Below are 15,000 nucleotides of genomic sequence, written 5' to 3'. Positions count from 1 at the left end.
TTTCGAACAAGCAAATCGAAATAATGCAAATATTAAAATTATATATTGTATTTAATACATATGAGAGAAATAATAAGCAGCCAAAACAAACAAATAAAAATTCGAACAAGCAAATCGAATTATTAAAATAATAATATTAAATTATTATTGTATATAAACACAATTAAAATACTGTGTGTATATGGACCATAATATACACGCGTTGCGATATGTATTGTTCATCTCAGTTATGCGCATACATTGGATAATGCAACAACCTAAAATGTACAATGTTGTACCTGGTTTTATACAGGTTAATGTTTTATATAAATTTCAATTTATATCGCTAAAAAAGTATTAATATATATATATATATATTTATTTACAATAAATGCAATTAAAAAGAAATACTTTGATATATATTGGTTATATAAAACTAGGACATTTCGCAGCATTCGTTTTAGGTATAAAAATAAATTTATTGAAGGAATTGATATATGCCAGTAAAATGGTGTATTTTTAATTTCTTTCAATAAAAACATATTTGACAAAATTAAGAAACCAATTTATAAAACTCTAAGCGGTGGATCACTCGGCTCATGGGTCGATGAAGAACGCAGCAAACTGTGCGTCATCGTGTGAACTGCAGGACACATGAACATCGACATTTTGAACGCATATCGCAGTCCATGCTGTTATGTACTTTAATTAATTTTATAGTGCTGCTTGGACTACATATGGTTGAGGGTTGTAAGACTATGCTAATTAAGTTGCTTATACAAATTTTATAATGAAATTTTATAATCATATGGTATATTATTGGATAATAATAATTTAATTATTTTATTCATAATATTAAAAAATATATGAAAAACATTATCTCACATTAGTAAATAATTTGAATGTGAAAAACGAAGAGAAATATTTTCTTTTTCAATCAAATGATACTGAGAAATGTCTAGCATAAAAATTTATCTAGAATTGTCTCTTATTAATGATTAGAAAATAGAAAACCGTTGACAATATTATTATTCTTCGTTGATTCGTTAAATCAAACAAATGCCATTTATATACAGATATTATTAATATAACGAATTTAATAAAATGTTTTATCATTATATATAAAGAATTAATTGCATATAAAAGTTATACACAACCTCAACTCATATGGGACTACCCCCTGAATTTAAGCATATTAATTAGGGGAGGAAAAGAAACTAACAAGGATTTTCTTAGTAGCGGCGAGCGAAAAGAAATCAGTTCAGCACTAAGTCACTTTGTCTATATGGCAAATGTGAGATGCAGTGTATGGAGCGTCAATATTCTAGTATGAGAAATTAACGATTTAAGTCCTTCTTAAATGAGGCCATTTACCCATAGAGGGTGCCAGGCCCGTATAACGTTAATGATTACTAGATGATGTTTCCAAAGAGTCGTGTTGCTTGATAGTGCAGCACTAAGTGGGTGGTAAACTCCATCTAAAACTAAATATAACCATGAGACCGATAGTAAACAAGTACCGTGAGGGAAAGTTGAAAAGAACTCTGAATAGAGAGTTAAACAGTACGTGAAACTGCTTAGAGGTTAAGCCCGATGAACCTGAATATCCGTTATGGAAAATTCATCATTAGAATTGTAATATTTAAACAATATTATGATAATAGTGTGCATTTTTTCCATATAAGGACATTGTAATCTATTAGCATACCAAATTTATCATAAAATATAACTTATAGTTTATTCAAATTAATTTGCTTGCATTTTAACACAGAATAAATGTTATTAATTTGATAAAGTGCTGATAGATTTATATGAATACAGTGCGTTAATTTTTCGGAATTATATAATGGCATAATTATCATTGATTTTTGTGTTTATTATATGCACTTGTAGGATTAACAATGCGAAAGATTCAGGATACCTTCGGGACCCGTCTTGAAACACGGACCAAGGAGTCTAACATATGTGCAAGTTATTGGGATATAAACCTAATAGCGTAATTAACTTGACTAATAATGGGATTAGTTTTTTAACTATTTATAGCTAATTAACACAATCCCGGGGCGTTCTATATAGTTATGTATAATGATATTTATATTATTTATGCCTCTAACTGGAACGTACCTTGAGCATATATGCTGTGACCCGAAAGATGGTGAACTATACTTGATCAGGTTGAAGTCAGGGGAAACCCTGATGGAAGACCGAAACAGTTCTGACGTGCAAATCGATTGTCAGAATTGAGTATAGGGGCGAAAGACCAATCGAACCATCTAGTAGCTGGTTCCTTCCGAAGTTTCCCTCAGGATAGCTGGTGCATTTTAATATTATATAAAATAATCTTATCTGGTAAAGCGAATGATTAGAGGCCTTAGGGTCGAAACGATCTTAACCTATTCTCAAACTTTAAATGGGTAAGAACCTTAACTTTCTTGATATGAAGTTCAAGGTTATGATATAATGTGCCCAGTGGGCCACTTTTGGTAAGCAGAACTGGCGCTGTGGGATGAACCAAACGTAATGTTACGGTGCCCAAATTAACAACTCATGCAGATACCATGAAAGGCGTTGGTTGCTTAAAACAGCAGGACGGTGATCATGGAAGTCGAAATCCGCTAAGGAGTGTGTAACAACTCACCTGCCGAAGCAACTAGCCCTTAAAATGGATGGCGCTTAAGTTGTATACCTATACATTACCGCTAAAGTAGATGATTTATATTACTTGTAATATAAATTTTGAAACTTTAGTGAGTAGGAAGGTACAATGGTATGCGTAGAAGTGTTTGGCGTAAGCCTGCATGGAGCTGCCATTGGTACAGATCTTGGTGGTAGTAGCAAATAATCGAATGAGACCTTGGAGGACTGAAGTGGAGAAGGGTTTCGTGTGAACAGTGGTTGATCACGAGTTAGTCGGTCCTAAGTTCAAGGCGAAAGCCGAAAATTTTCAAGTAAAATACAAATGCCAAACAAATATATATATTATATAAAATCTAGCTAAATTAATATACTTGAATAATTTTGAACGAAAGGGAATACGGTTCCAATTCCGTAACCTGTTGAGTATCCGTTTGTTATTAAATATGGGCCTCGTGCTCATCCTGGCAACAGGAACGACCATAAAGAAGCCGTCGAGAGATATCGGAAGAGTTTTCTTTTCTGTTTTATAGCCGTACTACCATGGAAGTCTTTCGCAGAGAGATATGGTAGATGGGCTAGAAGAGCATGACATATACTGTTGTGTCGATATTTTCTCCTCGGACCTTGAAAATTTATGGTGGGGACACGCAAACTTCTCAACAGGCCGTACCAATATCCGCAGCTGGTCTCCAAGGTGAAGAGTCTCTAGTCGATAGAATAATGTAGGTAAGGGAAGTCGGCAAATTAGATCCGTAACTTCGGGATAAGGATTGGCTCTGAAGATTGAGATAGTCGGGCTTGATTGGGAAACAATAACATGGTTTATGTGCTCGTTCTGGGTAAATAGAGTTTCTAGCATTTATGTTAGTTACTTGTTCCCCGGATAGTTTAGTTACGTAGCCAATTGTGGAACTTTCTTGCTAAAATTTTTAAGAATACTAATTGGGTTAAACCAATTAGTTCTTATTAATTATAACGATTATCAATTAACAATCAATTCAGAACTGGCACGGACTTGGGGAATCCGACTGTCTAATTAAAACAAAGCATTGTGATGGCCCTAGCGGGTGTTGACACAATGTGATTTCTGCCCAGTGCTCTGAATGTCAAAGTGAAGAAATTCAAGTAAGCGCGGGTCAACGGCGGGAGTAACTATGACTCTCTTAAGGTAGCCAAATGCCTCGTCATCTAATTAGTGACGCGCATGAATGGATTAACGAGATTCCTACTGTCCCTATCTACTACTCACAGTCGGTGTTAGATTGCTCGTGCGAACAGACGTGTTTTCCGTACGCTCCGCGAGTGTAGCCAATATTGACTGATAGAGACCAGATACGAAGCTAGAAACAGCACGAAAATTCGTGTTTTGTGCCTGCGAACCCAGTGCGCGTGTTTTCCCTGTGTAAAAGTGGTGAAACCGGGTGAAATTGGGTTTTTCCCATTGGAAATTTTCCATTGCGCCACGTGTGTCACGAGAGAGGCGCTCTCATGAGAGAGGCGTTAGGCTTATTTAGGCACATTTTGCCTAAAACAGCTGTGCGGTTTGTGTCATCGCTAAACTTTTATCAGCTGATCAGCTGATAGAGCTTTCCGACCAGCTGATAATAAAGGGGTAAGTCCTTGGTGGAAAAGCTTTTGGGTTGGAACTGCCGATAACCGGCGGATGGCGCCACCCAAAATGGATGTTGGAGATTCTGGCAGTGAGAGTGCTAGTAGTAGGGGAAGCAGTGGGGGCAGAGGACGACCCAGAGGTAAGCGCAATAAAGCGCCGCTGAGGGACGCCTCTAGGTGCAAGTTGATGGCACTGGATGCAACTGCCGCTGACACTGCGACAGCCCCTGCCGCTGCCGCTGCCGCTGCCGCTGCCGCTGCCCCTGCTGCTGCCGCTGCCGCTGCCCCTGTCGCTGCCCTTGCCGCAGCCCCTGCCGCTCCCGCAGCCCCCGCCGCTGCTGCATCCTCTGCTGAACACGAGAAGACCTTCGTTGCACCAGCCAGTCCTCTAAAATCCTTCTCGGATAGGGAGTGGAGAGGTAATGGTGCCGTCGCTGCCGAGATGGGGGACATCCGATCGGAGATCGGTAGGATGTTCATGGTCTCCTATGCCAACCCGGCCACAAATGTGAAGGTGCAGTCCGTAGCCAACCGCTACGAGGAGGTTGTTGCAGCCCTCCTTATACGGATTGGAGTGCTTGAGGACCGCCTTAAGAAGCAGGCACCGGTTGCCTCGGCCGTCTCATACGCAGCCGCCGCTGCTAGAGGCGCGCACCTTATCGCCTCACCTGCTGCCCCTGTCGCCCCCTATGCCCCTGTAGCCGCACCGCGGAAAATCCGGGAGACCTGGTCGGCAGTCGTTGCATGTGATGATCCGGCCTTATCAGGGAGGCAAATTGCGGACAAGGTCCGCAAAGAGGTAGCGCCTGCTTTGGGCGTCAGAGTGCATGAGGTGCGAGAGTTGAAGCGGGGCGGCGCGATTATTCGCACGCCATCGCAGGCGGAGATGTCGAAAATCGTTGCCTCCGCAAAATTCGCTGAGGTGGGCCTTAAGGTGTCCAAAAACACTGCCGCAAAACCCAGGGTGACGGTACAGGATGTGGACACCACTGTGACGCCGGATGAGTTCATGATGGAGTTAAAAGAGAAAAACTTCGAGGAGATGTCGCTGAAGGAGTTCCAGAAGGCGGTAGTCCTGGCGACCAAGCCCTGGTCAGCAGCTAACAGCGCCACTATAAACGTGACGCTGGAAGTAGATGATCAGGCGTTGGCCGTTCTCGAAAGCGGGAGGGTGTATATCAAGTGGTTCTCTTACCGCTGCCGCTCTCAAGTGCGCACCTATGCGTGCCACCGATGCCTTGGTTTTGACCACAAAGTCAGCGAGTGTCGGTACGCTAGAGAAAACCAGGTCTGCCGCCAGTGCGGACAGAACGACCACGTCGCGGCGAAGTGCAAAAATGCGGTGGACTGCCGTAACTGCCGCCATAAAGGGCTACCCTCGGGGCACTATATGCTCTCGGGTGGATGCCCGATATATAGCGCTGTGCTAGCCAGGGTGCAAGCTAGACATTAACATGTTCAGCTTCATCCAAGCGAATTGTGGTCGAGGCCGTTGCGCTGTCATCGAGCTTGCAAAGCGGATGAGAGATGCTGGCCACCTGTTCGCACTCATTCAGGAGCCCTATGTGGACGCAGGCAAGCGTCTCACTGGACTCCCTGGAGGCATGAGAATCTTCGCTGACAAAAGGAAGAAAGCTGCCATCATCGTGGACGACCCGTCTGCCATCTGCATGCCCATCGAGACATTGACGACGGATTATGGAGTGTGCGTGAGTGTCACAGGAAAATACGGCACCATTTTTCTGTCCTCCGTATACTGCCAGTACTCAGCTGCCCTGCAGCCCTACACTGACTACCTGGATACGGTTCTGCTGCTAGCCAGCAGGACACCGACAATCCTCGGACTTGATGCGAATGCGGTTTCCCCGATGTGGTTCAGCAAAACTCCAGCTAACTCTGGAGACCGTCTGAATCGCGAACGGGGACAGCACATGGACGAGTGGATCATCGCAAGCGGTGTCTGTGTGCTTAATACGACCAGCCAGGTGTTCACGTTCGATAATCACCGCTCCAGAAGTGATATCGACGTGACCTTCACCAACGAAGCAGCGCGTGTGTGGGCAACATACGAATGGAGAGTTGACTTCTGGGAGCTGAGTGACCACAACATCATCACTGTTGAGGTTACTCCAGATCCAAGCAGTACCGTTGAGAGCCTAGCTCCGGTACCGCAATGGAGGCTCTCCAATGCAAGTTGGCGAAGATTCAGAGTAGAACTAAGGGATGTAGCTGAATGTCTCGAGGAACTGGAGGAATCGCCGTTGGATGATCATGTGTCAGCCCTTCGCTCCATCGTACACGAAGTGTGCGACAGGGTAATAGGGCGCAGGATACCTGCAGCAAGGGGAAACGTAATATGGTGGAATCCTGAACTGAGTACCAAGCGCCAAGAGGTCAGGAGACTGAGGCGCAGGCTGCAGGCAGCTCGTCGGAGTGGCACCGGCGATGTTGAGCGACTTGCCGCTGGATTAAGGCTTGCCTCAGGCCAGTATAAGAAGCTTATCCTGATGACAAAGGAACAAAACTGGCGGGACTTCGTGGGACGGCACAAGGATGATCCATGGGGGCACGCCTACCGAATATGCCGAGGCCGGAAAAAGACAACCGATCTTGGATGTCTTAGGTCGAACGGCGCGCTACTTACGACATGGCACGACTGCGCAGATATACTCCTCCGCAACTTCTTCCCTGTTGCGGAATCCACAGTGCGTGAGGGTATAACTCCTGCTGCTCCACCGACCCTCGAAGCCTTCGAGGTGGCAACCAGCGTCGCGAAGCTGAGAAGCCGGCGATCGCCGGGAATGGACGGCATCACGGGTGGGATCGTCAAGGAGGTATGGCGTGCTATCCCTCAGCACCTGACGAAGTTGTACTCTCGATGCCTCTCGGAAGGATATTTTCCTGCCGAGTGGAAACACCCGAGAGTGATACCGCTGGTAAAGGGGCCAGATAAGGACAGGAGCGATCCTGCCTCTTATCGTGGCATATGCCTTTTGCCAGTGTTCGGAAAGGTGCTGGAAGGGATCATGGTGAATCGACTGAAGGATGTGCTACCGGATGGCTGCAGATGGCAATTTGGATTTCGGCCTGGACGCTGCGTTGAGGATGCGTGGATGCACGCTAAAAACACCGTTTCCACCAGCCGCGAGAGGAGGGTGCTGGGAATCTTTGTTGATTTCAAGGGTGCCTTCGACAATGTTGAGTGGAACGCGGTGCTGGATCGGCTTATCGACGTCGGCTGTCGAGAGATAGACTTGTGGAAAAGTTATTTCTCCGGTCGAAGTGCCAGTATCATCAGCAGTTACGAAGCGGCCACAGTGTCGGTTACACGGGGCTGCCCGCAAGGGTCCGTCAGTGGTCCATTTATTTGGAACCTACTGATGGATGTGCTGCTTCAGCGCCTGGAGCCACATTGTGCTCTGAGCGCGTTTGCAGATGACTTGCTACTTTTCGTCGATGGGAATTCCCGTGCCGATCTGGAGCGAAAGGGCGAGCAGTTGATGGACATCGTGGGAGCCTGGGGAGCTGAGGTTGGAGTGAGTGTGTCAACCAGCAAGACGGCAATCATGTTGCTGAAAGGGAATCTTTCAGACACTAGGAGACCGACGGTACGGTTTGCTGGAGCAAGCCTGCCATACGTCACCAAATGCCGGTACCTTGGCATCTTAGTCGGCGAGCGGATGAGCTTTCTCCCGCATATCTCTGCTCTCAGAGATCGGCTGGCTGGAGTTGCCGGAGGGCTAGCACGGGTGCTCCGAGTCGATTGGGGGCTCAGCTCCCGTGCTAAGAGGACGATATACAGCGGACTCATGGTCCCCTGTGCACTCTTCGGTGCCTCGGTCTGGTACAAGGCGGCGAGCAAGGGCAAGTCCTTAAGACTCCTCACCTCGTGCCAGAGGACCATCCTATTAGGATGCCTACCGGTATGCCGCACAGTGTCCACGGTGGCACTGCAGGTGCTTGCTGGTGCTCCTCCAATGGATTTAGATGCTCACAGGATGGCAGTGAAGTTTAAGCTCAGAAAGCACGTTCCCCTGGACGAGAGCGACTGGCTCTATGGACAGGACTTGTCTGTGTTGGACTGGAAATCCAAGATGGCTCTGCTAGACGAATGTCTGCTAAATGAGTGGCAACTCAGATGGGACCAAGCGGCTCACGGTTTTGTGACTCGCCAGTTTTTCCCAGAGGCAGCGTTCGTCTACAAGAGGAAGGACTTTGTCTTCACCTTAAGAGCCGGATTCTTGCTGACAGGACACGGGTCGTTCAACGCTTTCCTCCATGGTAGAACCCTCAGCACCACAACCGCATGCTCATGTGGAGAGGAGAGTGAGGACTGGCTTCACGTACTATGTGAGTGCCGCCTCTATAGCGATTTGCGTGACTTGGATGCCCTTGGCATTGTTCGAGTCCAAGAACGATGGAACGTCGCAGGAGTAGTCGAGACCCCAGAACGGATGCGTCTCCTAGGAGCTTTTGCTGATGCTGCCTTCTCGAGGCGTAGGATGGAAGCGACGAGGGATGAACCGCAGGCGCCGGGACAATAGTCCCAAAACCCCCTTGCCGTGTGGCAACGGCGAAGAATACTGCCACAGCTTGTCATTGCTTGTCGTAGGAGGCGACTAATATGACATGGTTGCCCCATCCGAGCTTGTCGGAGCTGAAGGGGTGAGGCCCACCGAGCCTGAAATTTCGGTGCCACGGGTTGAGTGGTTCTCCAAGGCTACTCATTGAGGTCGGCCCCCTAGTGGGAGTTTCGTGGTGGCTGTGGTTGACACCTATATCGCGGGTAGAGTCCCCGGGCTCGACGTGGATGTTGCGTTAATACAACTCGGGTGCTGCGACCCAAAGAACAGTAGAGATTTTAGATAGATCTCGCCCCTATGCAAGGGGGAGTGCTTGCCCGACAAGCAAGTACTTAAATTGCTACTGGGGTGGTTGCTATGTACATAGCTATAGCTTCTAGTCCAGGGCGTTGGTTTGGCGCTTAACCCAGACCCTTGCATTATATACTCCCTTGTGGGTATATTAGAATGCCGTGGCTGTAATCCCTTCAGTGCGGAACACGTCACGTTAAATAAGTTCGGAGGGATCCGAGACACACCTGTCCCTATCTACTATCTAGCGAAACCACAGCCAAGGGAACGGGCTTGGAATAATTAGCGGGGAAAGAAGACCCTTTTGAGCTTGACTCTAATCTGGCAGTGTAAGGAGACATAAGAGGTGTAGAATAAGTGGGAGATATTAGACCTCGGTTTGGTATCGCCAATGAAATACCACTACTCTTATTGTTTCCTTACTTACTTGATTAAATGGAACGTGTATCATTTCCTAGCCATTATACGGATATATTTATTATATCTTATGGTATTGGGTTTTGATGCAAGCTTCTTGATCAAAGTATCACGAGTTTGTTATATAATCGCAAACAAATTCTTTAATAAAACGGTGCATATATGTATTTTTGATTTGAAAATTTGGTATAACTCCAATTACTCAGGTATGATCCAATTCAAGGACATTGCCAGGTAGGGAGTTTGACTGGGGCGGTACATCTCTCAAATAATAACGGAGGTGTCCCAAGGCCAGCTCAGTGCGGACAGAAACCACACATAGAGCAAAAGGGCAAATGCTGACTTGATCTCGGTGTTCAGTACACACAGGGACAGCAAAAGCTCGGCCTATCGATCCTTTTGGTTTAAAGAGTTTTTAACAAGAGGTGTCAGAAAAGTTACCATAGGGATAACTGGCTTGTGGCGGCCAAGCGTTCATAGCGACGTCGCTTTTTGATCCTTCGATGTCGGCTCTTCCTATCATTGTGAAGCAAAATTCACCAAGCGTTGGATTGTTCACCCATGCAAGGGAACGTGAGCTGGGTTTAGACCGTCGTGAGACAGGTTAGTTTTACCCTACTAATGACAAAACGTTGTTGCGACAGCATTCCTGCGTAGTACGAGAGGAACCGCAGGTACGGACCAATGGCACAATACTTGTTCGAGCGAACAGTGGTATGACGCTACGTCCGTTGGATTATGCCTGAACGCCTCTAAGGTCGTATCCGTGCTGGACTGCAATGATAAATAAGGGGCAATTTGCATTGTATGGCTTCTAAACCATTTAAAGTTTATAATTTACTTTTTAAACGACAATGGATGTGATGCCAATGTAATTTGTAACATAGTAAATTGGGAGGATCTTTGATCACCTGATGCCGCGCTAGTTACATATAAAAGCATTATTTAATACAATGACAAAGCCTAGAATCAATTGTAAACGACTTTTGTAACAGGCAAGGTGTTGTAAGTGGTTGAGCAGCTGCCATACTGCGATCCACTGAAGCTTATCCTTTGCTTGATGATTCGATAATAAAATTGCATAATTTATTTGTTGTGTTGAACTTCTTATATAAAGTTCAACCAACAATCTATTTGTATGCATTGATTGTTTGCTTGGCTTTGTGGCGAATTTTTAATCCTTTATATATTACATTCCTAAGGTCTAGATTTTCAAGTAAGAGACCAATTTGATTAACATATCAATATAAGTACAACTCGACCATCTAATAATAACAATATGAATCGTCATCTTATTAGTGACGCGAAGATTGGCAAACATATAATATAAAAATATTCCTAAGGTCTAGATTTTCAAGTAAGAGACCAATTTGATTAACATATCAATATAAGTACAACTCGACCATCTAATAATAACAATATGAATCGTCATCTTATTAGTGACGCGAAGATTGGCAAACATATAATATAAAAATATTCCTAAGGTCTAGATTTTCAAGTAAGAGACCAATTTGATTAACATATCAATATAAGTACAACTCGACCATCTAATAATAATATGAATCGTCATCTTATTAGTGACGCGAAGATTGGCAAACATATAATATAAAAATATTCCTAAGGTCTAGATTTTCAAGTAAGAGACCAATTTGATTAACATATCAATATAAGTACAACTCGACCATCTAATAATAACAATATGAATCGTCATCTTATTAGTGACGCGAAGATTGGCAAACATATAATATAAAAATATTCCTAAGGTCTAGATTTTCAAGTAAGAGACCAATTTGATTAACATATCAATATAAGTACAACTCGACCATCTAATAATAACAATATGAATCGTCATCTTATTAGTGACGCGAAGATTGGCAAACATATAATATAAAAATATTCCTAAGGTCTAGATTTTCAAGTAAGAGACCAATTTGATTAACATATCAATATAAGTACAACTCGACCATCTAATAATAACAATATGAATCGTCATCTTATTAGTGACGCGAAGATTGGCAAACATATAATATAAAAATATTCCTAAGGTCTAGATTTTCAAGTAAGAGACCAATTTGATTAACATATCAATATAAGTACAACTCGACCATCTAATAATAACAATATGAATCGTCATCTTATTAGTGACGCGAAGATTGGCAAACATATAATATAAAAATATTCCTAAGGTCTAGATTTTCAAGTAAGAGACCAATTTGATTAACATATCAATATAAGTACAACTCGACCATCTAATAATAACAATATGAATCGTCATCTTATTACTGACGCGAAGATTGGCAAACATATAATATACAAATATTCCTAAGGTCTAGATTTTCAAGTAAGAGACCAATTTGATTAACATATCAATATAAGTACAACTCGACCATCTAATAATAACAATATGAATCGTCATCTTATTAGTGACGCGAAGATTGGCAAACATATAATATAAAAATATTCCTAAGGTCTAGATTTTCAAGTAAGAGACCAATTTGATTAACATATCAATATAAGTACAACTCGACCATCTAATAATAACAATATGAATCGTCATCTTTTTAGTGACGCGAAGATTGGCAAACATATAATATAAAAATATTCCTAAGGTCTAGAATCTTAAGCAATAGACCAATTCAACTAAGAGTTGACATATAAAAATATGTTCCTTTTAATGTTAGCAAAATTTTATCGTCACATACTGTTAGTGACGCGAACGTTTTTTTCTCCATGTTTATATGAATGTTTATTCAAAGGTAGAAAGGCAGGATCGTTATTTTATAAGTGAAGCGATAAAAAAATATTATGCAATAGGACATCTATTTATAAATATTTTTAAGTCTTAGAAATTCAAGTAAAGAGATTCAAGAAATTCATTCAACTTAGAGCGCACATATAATTAAAACTATTCCTGAGGTTTAGAAACCAAATTAAATAAAGAGGACATATAAACGTATGTGGTATTTTGATGGTAGTAAAAATGTATCGCGATATTATTAGTGACGCGACCAATTTTTATACTCTTTGCTCCATGTGCAAATATATCTAGTGTTTAGATAGTCAATTAAAAATGACAATTTTAACTAAAAGACTTAAAAAAGTGTTTGTCAAACTTATAATTTTGTCAATACTATATAAAACGCCAATCATATCCTTATAAAAGTAAATACGGTATATGGTTATAAATACAAAACCATATATAAATAAAAAAATGAAATCGTATGTATATGGCTTATAGGTATAATACCTATAAGGCATAATAATGTATAATATTAGCAAATATACATATAAAAGTGCATAAATTGTATAGATATGGCATAAAGAAGGCATTTATGAGAATAGCTAGTAGAATTTGCCCATACACTACTAGCGAAATGAGATATTTATACCTAGTGAGGGCGGCACTAGTACTATAAATTGTGGCAAAATAAATCTTATGCAAATGCATAGGATTTTGTCAATACCGTACAAAAAACTAAGTAAAACGTATGGATATTGAAAAATAAATGGATTATATTCATAAAATACGAATATTTCTTGCATTCTCTTGTTATATGAGAGAATATCATACGGAGCGGGTAGCCCCTAGTATAGTAAGCAGTCGAATGGGAGACAGCGTGTCCAAAAACACCTATAGGGAGGTGGTCGTTGGCGGACCTCTCCTCGTATTGGTCAAACTTATGATTTTGTCAATACTATATAAAACGCCAATCATATCCATATAAAAGTGAATACAGTATATGGATATGAATAAAAAACCATACATAAATAAAAAAAAATATGTATAAAAAATTATACATATATTTATATTAAGCAATCGTATGGATGTGGCTTATAGGAATAATACCTATAAGGCATAATAATGTATAATATAGCAAATATACATATAAAAGTGCATGAATTGTATAGATATGGCATATAAGTGACATATTTATGAGAATAGCTAGTAGAATTTGCCCATACACTACTAGCGAAATGAGATATTTATACCTAGTGAGGGCGGCACTAGTACTATAAATTGTGGCAAAATAAATCTTATGCAAATGCATAGGATTTTGTCAATACCGTACAAAAAACTAAGTAAAACGTATGGATATTGAAAAATAAATGGATTATATTCATAAAATACGAATATTTCTTGCATTCTCTTGTTATATGAGAGAATATCATACGGAGCGGGTAGCCCCTAGTATAGTAAGCAGTCGAATGGGAGACAGCGTGTCCAAAAACACCTATAGGGAGGTGGTCGTTGGCGGACCTCTCCTCGTATTGGTCAAACTTATGATTTTGTCAATACTATATAAAACGCCAATCATATCCATATAAAATTGAATACAGTATATGGATATGAATAAAAAACCATACATAAATAAAAAAAAAATATGTATAAAAAATTATACATATATTTATATTAAGCAATCGTATGGATGTGGCTTATAGGTATAATACCTATAAGGCATAATAATGTATAATATAGCAAATATACATATAAAAGTGCATGAATTGTATAGATATGGCATATAAGTGACATATTTATGAGAATAGCTAGTAGAATTTCCCCATACACTACTAGCGAAATGAGATATTTATACCTAGTGAGGGCGGCACTAGTACTATAAATTGTGGCAAAATAAATCTTATGCAAATGCATAGGATTTTGTCAATACCGTACAAAAAACTAAGTAAAACGTATGGATATTGAAAAATAAATGGATTATATTCATAAAATACGAATATTTCTTGCATTCTCTTGTTATATGAGAGAATATCATACGGAGCGGGTAGCCCCTAGTATAGTAAGCAGTCGAATGGGAGACAGCGTGTCCAAAAACACCTATAGGGAGGTGGTCGTTGGCGGACCTCTCCTCGTATTGGTCAAACTTATGATTTTGTCAATACTATATAAAACGCCAATCATATCCATATAAAAGTGAATACAGTATATGGATATGAATAAAAAACCATACATAATAATCGTATGGATGTGGCTTATAGGTATAATACCTATAAGGCATAATAATGTATAATATAGCAAATATACATATAAAAGTGCATGAATTGTATAGATATGGCATATAAGTGACATATTTATGAGAATAGCTAGTAGAATTTGCCCATACACTACTAGCGAAATGAGATATTTATACCTAGTGAGGGCGGCACTAGTACTATAAATTGTGGCAAAATAAATCTTATGCAAATGCATAGGATTTTGTCAATACCATACATAAACCGTATGGATATTGAGAAGTTAATAGATTACATCTATAATATGAGAAGTATTTTAGTATTCTTATTAAATAAGAGAATACTATAAGGGTGAGTGGCAAAGAGAATTGAATATACCCGAATGGGAGACAGCGTGTCCAAAAACTACTATAGGTGGTGTGGCAAATATGAGGAAGGCAATATATCCATATAATGAAAATAAAAGTGCGTTTTCTTATTATATAAGAGAACACTATATGGGTGAGTGGCAAAG

The 15,000-nt window shown here is 41.2% G+C and overlaps 1 non-coding gene and 1 pseudogene across 1 annotated transcript; both read left to right on the top strand.

Moving 5' to 3' along the window:
- The first annotated feature begins 551 nt into the window (after positions 1-551).
- Positions 552-730, top strand: LOC127012014 (5.8S ribosomal RNA). Its single transcript, XR_007765437.1, has one exon. It is a non-coding gene; the product is annotated as a 5.8S ribosomal RNA (ribosomal RNA).
- A 402-nt stretch (positions 731-1,132) lies between these two features.
- LOC127011973 (large subunit ribosomal RNA) lies at positions 1,133-10,587 on the top strand (annotated as a pseudogene).
- Positions 10,588-15,000: the final 4,413 nt, after the last annotated feature.

This window comes from Drosophila biarmipes, unplaced genomic scaffold, assembly GCF_025231255.1.
Source record: "Drosophila biarmipes strain raj3 unplaced genomic scaffold, RU_DBia_V1.1 ptg000016l, whole genome shotgun sequence".
Taxonomy (NCBI): domain Eukaryota; kingdom Metazoa; phylum Arthropoda; class Insecta; order Diptera; family Drosophilidae; genus Drosophila; species Drosophila biarmipes.
Note: the sequence above shows the minus strand (reverse complement) of the source record. Positions and strands in the feature narration are given on the sequence as shown.